Here is a 16297-nt window from a genome sequence, read left to right on the forward strand (position 1 = left end):
ATTTTTTCAAATCTTTCTTTCACCCATCGAGTGTAAGGTTCCTTGACAAGAGTGTTCCTTTTTCCAAACTCATTACCCTTCCTAACAATCTTCAACCAAGCCTTTCAGGTCACTCTTACATCAGGATTACTTGCTTGGATGTCAAAGAGCATAAATGGATGTAAGTCCTTTGCTTCAGAAGGACCATCCATGGAGTAGCCGTGTTGCATTCGAGATAACATAGGGTTATAATTGATGCAACCCTTAGTACCTAACAACGGCACATTAGAAAATTCCCCACAGCTGACAATGATGTATGGGGTTTCCCACTCTCAGATATACCATCTGATAGAACTTGCAGTGAGAGAAGCTAGTTTTTGAGGAGATTTAAGTTCCTTTGCCACAAAAGGGCCTTTTTCGGGCATATGTTGCATGAACCAAGTATAAAGCAAAGGAGCATAGCATAACAAAGTTCCACCCCTCTTTTCATGTCGAGCGTGAAGGGCATGGTAAATGCCAGCTAAGAGAAATGGTACAGGATTGCCAGAGAGAAAGACTTCTATGGCTACATGATCCAAAAACTTTTCAACGTTTGGGAAGAGCACAATCCCATGGATCAATAAAGCCAACACAGCATAAAATGCGTTCCAATTTCCTTTTTTCTGAACTTCAGAGAAAATTCTTCCAAGAACATCATGGCAAAACCTTCGAAACCCCCTTTCTCGACCCAATTTGCTAGAATTGTTGAGACATTGATACTTAGGGCTAAAGCTATCTTGTTTAGGCCCACTTCCTCTTCGAGCTTTGGAAATGGATTGAAATCTTTCAACTTGAGACCTACAATTCTCTCAACTTCTTCCAAAGTAGGAGTTAGTTGGAAATCAGCGAATGTGAAACAAAATAGAGGTGGATCATAATATAGTGCCAAAGAGATGATAATCACATAGTCAACTTTCTTAGTCAGGAGGCTCAAAATTTTCCCATAGTCTTTTCTGAAATCATCACGCTTACTGAGAGTCAATACAGAGATCAAACCCTTCAGACTGTCAAGCTTAGGTTCCTTGTACTTAAATGTGAAAGTGTTTCTTCTTGGAGTTGTCATTTTCAAGTTCTCAATTCCTGAAACAAATAAGAGACAACTAAGAGTTTTCTTTTTATGATGTTGATGCAATGTATGTGGATGAATGTGATGCATTTTTTGTATAAGTTCAATAGGCTTAAGGCATAGATAAGTTTGTTTGACTCGGATTTCACATGTTTATTAGGACTTTATTATCATTTTGTTTGTATTATGCTCTCTTTTATGTTGTTTTCAGATATTTAGCACTTTCAGACCCTTTTAGAAGAAACGAAGCAAAAAGACCTAAAATTAGGGTTTTTTGGCGAATATTGTACACATGGCGTTGCACATGGCGGCCGCTATAGGAGAAGCCATGACTCATCAGTCCTCAACTAGGAGGTAACCGCCATGTTCCCATGATCTTCCCCATTTACATACATGGCGGGCGCCATGAAGGGATGGCGGGTGCCACCTTTGGAAATCACGTTCCCACTAAGGAGAAGTTGGAGGGCACCATGGTCTTTGCAAGCTGCTGAAATCCTCTATAAATAGTTCGTTCCATTTCATTTTCAAATCATCCAACTTAATTTACAACACTAAGCCTATATTTATCATTTGTAAAAGCGGTAATCCGTCACATCGGGGGGTTATCGCACCTTAGTGATATTGAGTTGGGTCACTTCGAGTTGCTGTCTTCTTTATCTTCAGAGTCAGAGGTTTATTTTCCTTGTACTAGATTTAAAGCCCTCCGTTTGGAGTAGGTTTTTATTTATCGCTTTTATTTATTTACTTGTCTCGCTTTACTTTATTTACTTTCTGTCTACGATTTACTTTATTTATTTTCCGCACTCGCCTTATTTTATTTATTTTCCGTCCCACTTTACTTTATTTATTTTCCGTCTCTCTTTACTTTATTTACTTTCTGTCTCGCTTTACTTTATTTACTTTCTATCTACGCTTTACTTTATTTATTTTCCGCACTCGCCTTATTTTATTTACTTTCCGTCTCGCTTTACTTTATTTATTTTACGCACTTTACTCGTTCTTTACGCCTCACATTCTAAAACAACTTTTCATCATGATCAATATCGTTGTGTTTGTTGGTATTACCATGTCTGGCTAAATCTTTTAAAGGTTAGAATGTAAGGATCGCGGTTAAAGAGATGTTTCACATATTGAATCTGTAGAAATACTTTAAAGGTTATTTTTATTTTTAACTTGAGTTTTCTAAAACAAACTTGGTTAGTTTTAATTATTCAAGGAGTGCGAAAGCACCTTGGCTTAGTTAACTAGGAATTTTTATCACTTTAAGGAAAAACTATTTTTGAAACTGTTTTCGGACGCGTTGATAGATTTAAAATCAGGAAACTCATAAGTAGTTTTATTTAGACAATCGAAACATCAGTTAACCGACGTGAAATACATTCAAACCTGTCTTTACCTGCATTTATTATTTACCGTTGTTTTGCAAACCCAATATCTCTTTTATACCGCCTTAGATAAACACCATAACGATAGTAACCGATAGATTGACGATTTGGTCTCTGTGGGATCGATATTCTTTTATATTACTTTGATGCGATTCGTGCACTTGCGAATTCACACGATCAAGTTTTTGGCGTCGTTGCCGGGGACCAACTTCGTCAAATTTCGTACCCTGTTGTTACACCGTCTAGACTAAGGCATTATTATCCAGCAAATGTGAAGAACCCGTAGTACCGGAAATTTAGTAGATCATTTAGCGGAACCCAAATGTTACACTCGTACACGCCTCTTACTCATCCGAATTAAGAAAGCTATGGCCGAGAATCGCGACTGGAGACCTCTTAAGGAATTTTCCCAACCCTCTGACGAGGAACCTAGTTCGAGTATAGTAAACCCCCTTATTCCTGCTAACAATTTCGAACTAAAACCGTCTTTGTTGCAATTAGTGCAACAGAACCAATACGCAGGTCTCGCTACTGAGAACCCAAATCAACATTTAAAACTTTTTATCCAACTGGTCGACACCTTTAAATCTAACGGCGCTTCACCTGATGCGATCCGTTTAAGATTATTTCCTTTCTCTCTTAGGGATAGAGCACGTTCATGGTTAGATTCACTTCCAGCTAATTCAATAACTACCTGGGAAGACCTTAGGAGAGTATTCCTTGCTAAATATTTCCCCCTTAGTAAGATTGATGTTCTTCGAAACCAAATAACTAGATTTACTTAAAACCAAGGAGAATCTCTTTTTGAAGCTTGGGAGAGATATAAAGAGCTATTAAGAGTCTTCCCACACCATGGCCTAGAACAATGGTTGATCGTTCATACCTTCTACAATGGACTCCATTATAACACCAAGATGAGCATCGACGCTGCCACAGGTGGCGCGCTGATGAACAAACCTTATCCTGAAGCTTATGACCTAATTGAGGATATGACCCAAAACCATTACCAATGGGGAACTGAACGAGCATCAATAGAGAAAAAGGAGACCCAAGGTGGAATACATGAGATAAGCTCTCTGGACATGTTGTAGGCGAAAATGGACGATTTAGCCCTTAGGATCGAACATATGTCTATAAACACTAACATCGCAACAGTAGTCCACACAGTGTGCAAACTCTGTGGATCTAAAGGACACAAATCGGCGGAATTTAACCTTTTGAACGACCTGAACACCGACCAAGTGAATTACGCCCAAGGTAACCCATTTTCAAACACTTACAACCCTGGATGGAAGAATCATCTGAATTTCTCCTATAAAAACCAGAACCCTATCCAAAATCATGCACCTCAAAGACCACAAGGTTATCAAGCCCAAAAACCAAATCAACCTATACAAGTTGTGCCCCAAAAGTCTAACCTTGAGAAGATCATGGAGAGCTTTATATCGGGCCAGACTCAGCAAAATAAAGAATTCCTAAACTAGAACATTCACGTAAACGAACTTATAATGTAATTAGGAACCAAGGTTGATCAGATAATCACTCACAACAAGATGCTTGAAACCCAGATCTCACAGGTAGCACAAAACCAAGCCCCACAGACTACACTTGGAGGCTAATTCCCTGGACAACCTCAACCAAACCCTCGAGGGCAAGCTAACGCTATCTCGTTACGAAGTGGGACCGCTTACGAAGGGCCTCATAACCCAGCAATGAGCGATTCCAAAACTTCTAAAGAAAATATACCTACCAACCAAGAAGAGGAACCGGTGGAACCCGAAAAACAAACTGACCAAGAAGGAGAAACCAAGGATAAAAGTTACAAACCACCACCCCCGTACAAACCACCAATCCCATATCCGCAAAGACTTAAACAAGCCAAAGTTAATAACCAATACCAAAAATTTATAAAAGTAATAGAAAAGCTTCATGTAGAGATTCCTTTCACCGAAGCTATCACCCAAATTCCGTCTTACGCCAAATTTCTCAAAGACATCTTAACCAACAAGCATAGGCTCGACGATCCAAAACCCTTGGAATGCAATTTTATTTCCGAGGATAAACTCGCTAAGAAGGAGAAAGACCCTGGTAGTTTTTCTATACCTTGCATTCTAGGAAGTCATGTGATCGACAAAGCTTTCCTAGACGTAGGTGCTAGTGTGAGTTTAATGCCCTTAGCTGTATGTAAAAGGTTAAAATTAGGAGAATTACAACCAACCAAGATGTCCCTCCAATTAGCCAATAGGTCTGTTAAGTATCCTGTAGGCATTTTAGAAGACATCCCAGTTAGGATCGGTCAACTTTATATCCCAATAGACATTATGGTCATGGATATCAAGGAAGACGACGATATCCCTATCCTTTTAGGTAGACCATTCTTATCAACAGCCGGAGCTATAATAGATGTCAAAAGAGGGAAATTAACCTTCGAAGTAGGGGATGAAAAGATCGAGTTCATTCTTTCAAAATTCTGATGGCACCAATCCTAGGAGACGCATGTTATGCGATCGATATCATAGATGAGTGCATAAGGGAATTTGATCGAGAAGAACCCGTGATCGAACCATTTTCAAACCCGAATGAAAAGGATGACGAGTTAGAGGAAACGGAACCTCACACTAACGAATGTCTGGATCTTACTCCAGACCCTTCACCAAATTCTCAAAAGCCATCTCAAGAACCTAAAATATGAGTTTTTGGATGAAGAAATAAACCGCCCAGTAATAGTTAGTGTCACCTTAAACCAAGACGAGACAAACCAACTCTTGAATGTTTTACGAAGATACCCCTATGACTTAGGATATAAAGCATGGAAGACTTATTGTCCATCACTAAGGATATAGGTGAGTATTACATCTACCACAAGGATAACTCAAACCTAATAGCTAAAGGTTGTAAACAAATTTGATTAAAGAAGTGGCCATTGGAACCACAAAAAAACATTTGAATGGGTTATATTTACCAATTAGAAGTATATACAAAAATGTTCAAAGTTGACTTAAAGGTTCAATTCAAAATAAGTATTATGAAAAGAGAGTTTGAAAATCAAAAGCATAAGGCTTAGGTTTCTAATGTTTGGAAAGAAATGTTAAATGTTTGCACAAAAGTTTTGGCTTGGGTTAGAGTGGAGGGAAGAAGAAGAAAGGCTAGGTCCTAAGTAAAGCAAAAAGGGCAGGGATGAAGAATCAAAACCATAATGGAGTCCCTCTCTTGAGATCATATTGATGATCCAAGTAGCTCCCATCCTTTGGAATAAGCAATCACACAAAGCATAAGCAATCATCAAACAAGCCTCTTAAGAGATCCTCAATGTATCTTGTATCTTTCACTTTGGATGAACATGGCAATGGTTTCTCCAATTTGAGCTCTCATAGAATTCCCTAGCACAAAAGCACACACATCAAAAGTTCCATGAAGTAAATCAAGAATGGACAAGAGTGAGTTTAGAGATTTGGTCCTTCTAATCCATCTTCATCATTAAGGTTCATTTACTCCAATTTTTGCATAGGGAAAGTCCTAGAATCTAAGTCCATTTCTCCATTCTTTGTATAGGGTATGTCCTAGAATCTAAGTCCAGTTCTTTGCATTTGGTTCTCAACAATCAAAACAAAACACAAGCATAATAATATATACACAATTATGTGCTCAAGTGAGCAAAAGGAAAATGGCATTAACATAAACATGTGCTCAAGTGAGCAAAAAGAAAAGCAAATGGATAATATGTGCAAGAATAGTAAATTGCATAAAAGTAGAGAGAAAAAAGAAAATTTTAATTGTTAATGGTTAGTGTTAGTAGTTAGTGTGCCATAAGGCAAATTTAGCGCTATGTTAAGCAATCGTAATTGGACTTATGTAGAAGTCACAACTATCTGAGGCCGGTCAATAATAATGTAGGCAACAACACAAGTTAGAAGTCTTGATTAGTGAACCAAGTTCCAACAACTTGCCATGCCAAAAAGAAAAAAAGAGGATTGATCTTGTATTGGTTTAAGCCTTTTGCATGATTTAGAAAACAACCAATCCTTAATGCAAACCCATTCACTTGATCAATTTATCAAGATGAATTAGATTTGAATCAAGGAAGATTAAGTCTCCCTAATTAATGCTAACTTATCAACCTTTAACTCATTGATCAAAAAGAAAATAAGAAGAGGAAGAAGAAGGAGATGGATGATGGAAATAAAATGGCAAAAGTACAAATGCATTAAATGAAATAAAATGTACCAATCATCATATGTTGACCAATAACATTGAAAGTCAAAGTCAAACAATTAAAAACAGAAGTGAGATGAAGATTGGAATTCAAGAAATGAACAAAATATTTTTGGCATTTTTAATATTAAAAATAAACTTGAATTAAAAATAAAAGAAAGGTCAAACTTCAAAATTACTTCAAATCAACCTTGAAAGGTCCACGTAATTTATCCCAAGTTCAACAAGGTCAAACCAAGTTTGACAAAAAAATTCCGAATTTTTAAAAGTCAGAAACTATTTTTAATTGAACTAAAATCTCAAATAAATCTCAAGTCAATTAAAAAATTGATGAGAATATTTTTCATAGATTCATCATTATTCAAATAGGTTAGGAAAATATTTTTGTATTTTTTGAATATCAAAAACTATTTAAAATGAATTAAAACAATCAGAAAAGAGAAAATTCATAAAAAATATCAAATGATAAAATCAAAAATATTAAAAATCAGAAATAGAAACTAGAATTTATTTGGAGACTAGTGCAATTGGTCCCATAATTTTTGGATTTAAAATGAAGAAGATATGAATTTTTGAAAATAATGGAATAAAAGAAATTAAATGGAAATTAAAATCAGAAATTAAAAATGAGAAAAAGTGTGAGGCGTTGGATCAAGAGCTCATTAATTGAGCTGGCGCATCAAACGGATCATATGCGCGAGCCTACCGAACACACTAGTCAACCGTGCCACATGTAGTATTAAATAAAGTCATAAAAGAGAGAGGCTCTGATTAAATCTGGAAAACGAATCCAAGGGTCCAGGATTGATCTGGAAATGGGACGGTGGCCAGCGCCACCGTCTTCTCCGGCCAGCTCCGACGGAGTCCAAAATTTGCAGAGATTCAAAAGGCAACCAAAATGCACGATCTATACATCTTTAGAAAGCTAGGATGATGTACATCATCCCTGTGCCACTCAATTCCACTCTAGATCTCTATATTGAGAGAAATCAGAGATGGAAGTTCTGTGGTGTTCATCATGAACTCAATGGATTTCAAAAATTAAATGCACAATCATGATGCCTCTATTGAGAGGACTTCAGCCAACACAAGATCCAACCAAATAGGTCAATATATGATGAGTTTCGAAGAAAATACCAGTTGAAGAACCAACTTGATTTCTGGAAACTTGAGTTCAATTCCTTGCTTTCTTTGCCAAAACAGAAGATCAATGAGATGCAGGATGAAGGTTTAGAAGCTTTATATCCAAGGATTCAACCAGATGTAGTTGAATTTTGGATCTGAAAAATTTGGAGAAAAATGAACTAGCTTCTTTGGTAATGGTTATGGATTCAATTGTGCAGCATCTTAGGCGCCATTAGGTTGAGTTTGAATGAAGCTGGGCACTTCTATTTATAGCAAAACAAGCTGCACGCAAGGTGAATTCTCATGTGCATGGAACTTGGACCCTTCATGCATGGGCCTGTACAGGCGTGTGCAAAGCCCAAAGGCTGATGCAAATGAATGCTGAACACAATCCAAGTCGAATTGGACGTGTAATTTGAATGGCATTTGCTTGTGTATCAAGATTTCATGTGAATTCCATATTTGAACCTAAACATTCACCTCTTCGGAAATTCCAATTAGAAAATCCAAACATAAGCATGTGGGTAATGGTTGGAAAGGTCTTGATGTAAGGAACAATTGTTATGTTGGGCAAAAATCCATTTGAAGTGTGGAAATTGATGAATTTTGAGTTTAAAGTGTAATGTGCAAAACATGTCAATGCAAGGTTTCCAAATTTGGCCAATGTTCAAGCCCTTCTGTTATGATGATGCAAGCCTCAAATGAAAATACCTCCAACATCAAAGTTGTAGATCTTTTCAAGACAATCAAAATGGACTTAAATTTTGCATCATTTGGTTTTTTTATGAAAGAGTTATGGGCACTTGAAGTTGGACTTTTTTGCCTTTCAATGCATTTGGTCCAAAAGGACCTATAATGTCTTGCATTATCACATGTACTTCCTTTGAGATTTTGAAATCTTGTTCAACATAACATTTGAATTATACATCTTAAGCGTTCCAATGCATTTGATCCCACCTCAAAATCATAAAAAATGAATGAGTTATGTCCTTAAGAACATGAAAGTTGTTCATATTGTCCTTAAGAACATTTTTGCTTTTGGAACCATCTCCATTTGACCATCACATAAAAAGTTAGGTCTCAGTGCATTTTAAAATAGTCAGATGAATTGACTGATCAACTTCTTAAGTTCATGACTCATATCTTGATGAATTGATGATTGAGGATACTCAAATAAGTTCAAATATGCATGAAAATGATGAATTAAAGGACTTCCCTTGATTGCATTTGATCATAGGTTGAGGTTGCTTCAAGAACAAGGCATTATGGTGCACAAATGAATTAGGGTTTCTTTGGGGCACAAACCTCAAACCCTTTGACTTGTCTTGATAAAAATGATGAATTGAGATGCTAGGAAGGCATATTTGATGGATGAGAGCTTTGGGAACCATTTCCATGCTTGCTATCCTCTCCTCTTGGCCTTATCATTACACAAAGGATCTCCTTGAAGCTCTTGACCTGGTGATTGCTCAAGCTACAAACAAAAGATGTTAGTGACACATTTTTGTGCTTTTGGTTAGTAAATAAAATAAGAAAGGCAATAATATACAATTCAAGCATGCTTGGTGATCTCAAACCACTCACAAGAAGTCCCACCCAAAGGCAAAGGGGGACCAAGATGCTAGAGATCCTTGAGGCAATGCAAAATGCAATGTTATGATGTCATGAGGGATCTTAGGGACAAAATTGGGGTCTTACAGATGCCCCTATTTAAGATCATTCTAGCCGGAGAAGTGAAGGTTAAAATCTTCGTCTCGACGGGGTAGAATGGGCTTAAATAATAACAAAGAGACGAATTTTGGTCCCTAAGAGACCTCATGATGCAGATGTATGCATGCAAATAGTAAAACTCTGTGGGGATAAGCGTCCACAAAAGAAAAAAGAAATCCGGAGAAACTAAAAAAATCCAAAGGAGTAATACACTCACTAGGGAGACAGAGACTCTGGGGAAGTAAAGGGTAAAAATGTGTGAGCAGGTCACGACTTGAGACTTGCTGAGAGACACAGAGAGAATCCATGAAATAAATCAATGGAAGGACTCGAGCTGACTCGAAGAGGCATGTATTGGGGAATATGCCAATACAGCCAAAAATTATCCGCAACGGATACTTCGGATAAAAATCAGGACCCAGGTGGGGATGTCCACTAAGGACTCAACTGAGGAAGATCCCAACCGGAATCTCCTGGGGAAGCAACGGGATGAGGTATTACCGGTTACTAGGTAATAAGCTCAAAGAGACGTGTGATCTGAACACCGGTATAAGGGTGAGAGAACAACATGTCCCGGAAGAATGAATATCTAAGATTGGTATAAGGGTGAGAGATATCAATCAACTAAATCATCCGAGGAAGACCTAAAAAGGTATATTTCAACTCAGGAAAATCTGACTCCACAGGGGACAAAAAGTCATAATAGGGAGCAGAAAGAAGGAACACCAGGGATGCTGGTTACTGGGCATATAATAGTTGACCAACCAAAGCGTGAATTGGGGAATATTCCCAAAACACTCATCATCCAAAAAGAGGGCAAAAAAGCAAACTCGATTATGGGATGGACATTCGATTATGGGATGGACACTCGCATGGAAGATTATCCACAACCGGTTACTGGGTTAATAAAGGATAAATCGACCGAGAGAGAAAGGCATCGGGATACCAAAACTAGGTATATAATGATGACCAATCAAGGAGAGGAGCAAACATTACCGACAACCGGTAAATGAAAGATGACTTACTGGGGATAAACTGCCTAATTAGAGCAATTATCCAAGAGAAGGGAATATCATCACTCAATATTGGATAATGATAACCGTCAAGGAGAGGATTACATCTATCGGATACTGGATAGAAAACCACGGAAGAGTAACCGTCATCAATTAGGATGAACAAAAAGGTTAACTCTGTAAAGGGGAGAAAGTAGGGTTTACAACTACCGGTATAAGGGTAGAAAACCACAGACTCTGTCGAGGATAAGATGAATAATTATCGATTACTAAGCAATTATTCATTTATGCCACGGGGAAACACAGGAAACAGTCACAAGAAGGCTAATTTAGGATCAAACCAAAGAGGCAGACTGAATCAAGACTCGTCCTAGTGAGGATATAACTCAATAGGGGAACCCATCCCAATATATGCGTTGGGAGGAGGCAAAAACAACCGTCGTCCACGAGGATATAACTCGGTGGGGAATATGGAGGGAAAGATAAAGGGGCTGACTCTTCATGGGGAGATCCGACACCGACATCTACTTGGGAAATGCATTACCAACTAGCAGGGAATAACAAACAAAGATATATGGCAAAGAATGCAATATGAATATCCGAATGTTTGAAAATTATATGCCCACATACGTGGTTTATGTATGATGAATGCTGACAAACAAACATTTCTAACACAAACATCTCCAGGGAACAAGCACTCAAATAGCCGGTACTACATCTCAAGAGAGAAAGCCAGATTCCACGGAGAGTATCCAATGTGATGAGGGCAAGAGAAACCAAGAAGCAACAAAATCTCTGCAGGGGATGAATCATCAATCATTCCAGTTGGGGACATGAGCTTATTGCACAGATAAAATCTGCCGCATAAGCAACTCCACTGGGGAATCTATCCAAGAGATAAAGGGATTCTGGGAATCAACCACCAAGAACCGTACCCACCAAGGAGATCACATCTGCTGAGGAGGAAAGGTTGCTACTCCGTTGAGGGGGAGAGAGTGGTGAATATCTCAACAAGCATTCCACTTAGTAGGATAAACCACAAAAGGCTCCAGAGGAAGAAGATATAGTCATGCCAGGAATATGAATGAAAGTCTTACCCTGTTGGAGATTATACCATCCTTGGGAGAGCACTGAGGATCTCCTAAGTATCTTTTCGTCGTTGTGAATGTTCACTTTGTTTAAAAAACAAGTTATGAAAAATTTGTTTCTTCGAAACAATGATATTTTCTCAATTAAAACACGCAAAACGTTTGTTGAATAGAAACAAATAAGAGTGAAAATAATTGGATAAAAGGCTCAAATTTATTTGATGGAATGATAGTCTTCAAAGGGCAAGACTCTATAGATCTCTACAAATTTGAAATTGGTGATATACATTGGAAAAGGGCTACATTGAACATAATGACTATTTCTCCACCAATTCTGAATTCGATGTATTTGAAGCTTCGGTTGATGATGACTGAGCGAAATTCTTTAACAGAAAATGGCTTGTAGAACAAAGTCTTGTCAGGATGCAGTTACTTGCCAAATCCCTAATTTTTGCCTAGATTGCCCCAAGGTGAGGTACTCAATCTAGCGGGATACATATATTTATTTTTTCATGTCTCTAACTTTTGCCTGGATCGCCCTTTCAGGTTTTCAATCCACCGAGACGCTATTTTTTGCCTAAGCCGCCCTTTCGGGTTTTCAACTTAGCGAGCTATTCTGTTTTTATTTTTAGGCGAAGTATTTCTTGACTGCATCTGAATTCACAGGACGAGTGAAATCCTCCCCATCCATAGTTGTAAGTATCAAAGCACCGCCTGAAAAGGCTCTCTTAACAACATATGGACCTTCATAGTTTGGAGTCCACTTTCCCTTGGAATCGGGCGTGAAAGACGAGACTTTCTTGAGCACAAGGTCACCTTCTCGAAACGCACGAGGCTTGACCTTCTTATCAAAAGATTTCTTCATTCTCAGCTGATATAACTGACCATGGTACATGGCAGTCAATCTTTTCTCTTCAATCAAATTCAGCTGGTCATAACGACTCTGAACCCATTCAGCATCAGTCATCTTGGCTTCCATCAAGACTCTCATTGATGGGATCTCCACCTCTACTGGGAGCACAACCTCTATGCGGACAGACGTACGATATCCATGCAAAGCAAATGGCAGCATCTCATTCCAATCTTTGTACGTGACAACCATCTTTTAGATAACCTTCTTGATATTCTTATTAGCAGCTTCAACAACCCCATTCATCTTGGGTCTATAAGGAGAAGAATTATGGTGTGCAATATTGAACTCACTACACAGCTCTTTCATCATTTTGTTATTCAAGTTAGATCCATTATCAGTAATGATCTTATCTGGCACACCATAACGGCATATGAGTTGATTCTTGATAAACTTCACGACCACCTGCCTGGTCACATTTGCATAAGATGCCGCTTCAACCCACTTGGTGAAGTAATCAATTGCTACGAGAATAAATCTATGTCCGTTGGACGCTTTCGGTTCTATCATGCCAATCATGTCAATTCCCCACATAGAGAAAGGCCATGGTGATGAGATCACATTCAGAAGTGTCGGAGGGATATGAATCTTATCCGCATGAATCTGACACTTATGACATTTCTTCACATATTTGCTGCAGTCAGACTCCATTGTCAGTCAATAGTAGCCTGCTCTCAACATCTTTCTAGCCATGGCATATACATTGGAATGAGTTCCAAATGAACCCTCATGGACCTCAGTCATCAACAGGTCTGCTTCGTGTCTATCCACGCATCTGAGCAGAACCATGTCAAAATTCCTCTTGTAGAGCACATCACCATTGAGGTAGAAACTTCCTGATAATCTCCTCAAAGTCTTCCTATCTTTCACGGATGCCCCAGGCGGGTAAATCTGGTTCTGAAGGAAACACTTGATATCGTAATACCATGGCTTATCATCTTTTACTTATTCCATTGCAAATACATGAGTTGGTCTGTCCAAGCGCATCATAGTGATATTGGGGACTTCATTCCAAAGTTTAACCACAATCATCGAAGCAAGTGTAGCAAGAGCGTCTGCCATCCGATTCTCATCTCGAGGAATATGATGGAAGTCAACCTCAGTAAAGAACGTTGAAATCCTCCTCGCATAATCCCTATATGGAATGAGGCCAGACTGATTCGTCTCCCATTCACCCTTAATCTGATTAACAACGAGGGCCGAATCACCATAAACATCAAGATGCTTGATCCTTAGATCAACGCATTCCTCTAAACCCATAATACAAGCCTCATACTCATCCATATTATTCGTGCATTTGAAAGTTAGCCTTGTTGTAAAAGGAATATGTGTGCCCTGAGGAGTAATAATCACTGCCCCAATACCATTTCCATACTGATTTACAGCACCATCAAATACCATACTCCATCTGGAACCGGGCTCTGGCCCTTCGTCGAGTGTAGGCTCATCACAATCTTTCATTTTCAAATACAGAATCTCCTCATCTGGGAAGTCATACTGAACTGACTGATAATCCTCGATCGGCTGATGTGCCAAGTGGTCAGCCAAGATACTACCTTTAATAGCCTTCTGAGCTGGATACTCAATGTCATACTCAGATAATAACATTTACCAACGGGCAATCCTCCCAGTTAAAGCAGGCTTCTCGAAGAGATACTTGATTGGATCCATTCTGGATATCAACCAAATCGTATAATTCAACATATACGGGCGTAAGCGCTTAGCAGCCCAAGCTAAAGCACAGCAGGTTTTCTCAAGCATCGAGTATCGAGACTCGCAATCAGTGAACTTCTTACTCAGGTAGTAAATAGCATACTCTTTCTTCCCTGATTCGTCTTGCTGACCAAGGACACAACCCATTGAGTCCTCAAGAACAGTTAGATACATGATCAAAGGTCTTCCTTCCACGGGCGGAGACAGGATCGGAGGTTCGGACAAATACTCTTTAATTTTGTCGAAAGCTTTTTGGCAATCCTCGGTCCTATCATGAGACTGATCTTTCCGGAGGAGCTTGAATATTGGCACACATGTGGCAGTCATGTGGGAGATGAATCTGGAAATATAATTCAAGCGGCCAAGAAAACCTCGGACTTGCTTCTCAGTTTTGGGCGCATGCATCTCTTGTATTGCTTTGACCTTTGCGGGATCAACCTCGATACCTCTTTCACTGACGATAAAGCCCAATAATTTGCCGGAACGGACTCCAAATGTACACTTGTTGGGATTCAGACGAAGCTTATACTTTCTCAAACGCTGAAAAAGCTCCAACAAGTGCTCTACATGTTCAACTTCCGTTCTTGACTTAGCGATCATATCATCGACATATACCTCGATCTCTTTGTGCATCATATCATGAAACAAGGTGGTCATAGCTCGTTGATACGTGGCTCCGACGTTCTTCAAACCGAAGGGCATCACTCGATAACAAAATGTTCCCCAAGGTGTGATGAATGTTGTCTTCTCCATATCCTCGGGTGCCATCTTGATCTGATTATATCTGAAAAATCCGTCCATAAATGAGAAGACATTGAATTTAGCTGTATTATCTACCAACATATCAATGTGTGGTAGAGGAAAATCATCTTTTGGACTAGCCTTATTCAAGTCTCTATAGTCCACACACATCTGGACTTTTCCGTCTTTCTTAGGCATGGGCACAATATTGGCCACCCATTGAGGATATGTAGAGGTCACCAGAAACCCCGCATCAATTTGCTTCTGAACTTCCTCTTTAATCTTCACTGCAATATCAGGATGAGTTCTTCTGAGCTTCTGCTTCACAGGCACGCACTCAGACTTCAAAGGTAGGAAATGTTGCACAATATCAGTATCTAGACCAGGCATGTCTTCATATGACCAGGCGAAGACATCAACACATTCTCGTAGCAAATCAATCAACCCCTTCTTAACAGATTCTTCCAGGAGTGCCCCAATCTTCACTTCTCGCACACAATCTTCAGACCCCAAGTTGACTATTTCCAGATTCTCAAGATGCGGCTGAATGATTTTCTCTTCATGCTCAAGTAGACGGGTAATCTCATCAGGAATCTCTTCAATATCATCTTCTTCCGCCTCAAATACAGGGAATTCAAAGTTGGGAGATGGTGTTGGGTCATTATGTTCAATGGGTTTGATCAACCTGCATAATGATTTTAGATATGAAAAGCTTTAGAATTCAAACAAGGCAAATCATTATGCAGATGAAAAGATTGATTTTATTTTATTTTTTAGGTTTTATGTGATCACCAATTTCATGCAAAAAGCGAAAAGGGAAAATAATTGGAAAAACAAACATTTAGAATGAATTTATTGAATGAAAATATCATTGTATTTATGCGCCAACAATGTCATCACTCCTCCTTTTAGCATGGGAGGAGGGTTTTTTAAACACGATGAAGATTACTTTGACTTATGGGTAACTGTTGGAATATCCACAGCGACCCAATTATTGGAGATTCCCCCAGGGATGACGAAGTTGCCAGAATCCTCTTCGTCCTCTTCCAGAATGGCAGCAACTTCCTCGCTCTGACCGGTGTGGATGAAACCTCCACTCACAGCCCTTGCGAATTAGAAACCCTAGACGAATAACCTATGCCAGCCCGAGACTTGTTATCTTCTAGCTCAGTCATTTTTCCTAAACCAGCGGTTGCACCACACTCAATGGCCAACTTTGCATCTTTATAGGAAGCAAATGAAGGAGTCCTCTTCTCCATAGGCTCAACAATAGATAAAGCTTGGAAAGGAGTTCCAACTTCATCCTCAACATCTAT

The 16297-nt window shown here is 38.9% G+C and overlaps 1 non-coding gene across 1 annotated transcript; it reads right to left on the minus strand.

The window, feature by feature from the left end:
- Nucleotides 1-3221: 3221 nt before the first annotated feature.
- On the minus strand, nucleotides 3222-3328 carry LOC127089512 (small nucleolar RNA R71). The gene has a single exon (XR_007791096.1). It is a non-coding gene; the product is annotated as a small nucleolar RNA R71 (small nucleolar RNA).
- Between the last annotated feature and the right edge of the window lie 12969 nt (nucleotides 3329-16297).

This window comes from Lathyrus oleraceus, chromosome 5, assembly GCF_024323335.1.
Source record: "Lathyrus oleraceus cultivar Zhongwan6 chromosome 5, CAAS_Psat_ZW6_1.0, whole genome shotgun sequence".
Classification (NCBI taxonomy): domain Eukaryota; kingdom Viridiplantae; phylum Streptophyta; class Magnoliopsida; order Fabales; family Fabaceae; genus Lathyrus; species Lathyrus oleraceus.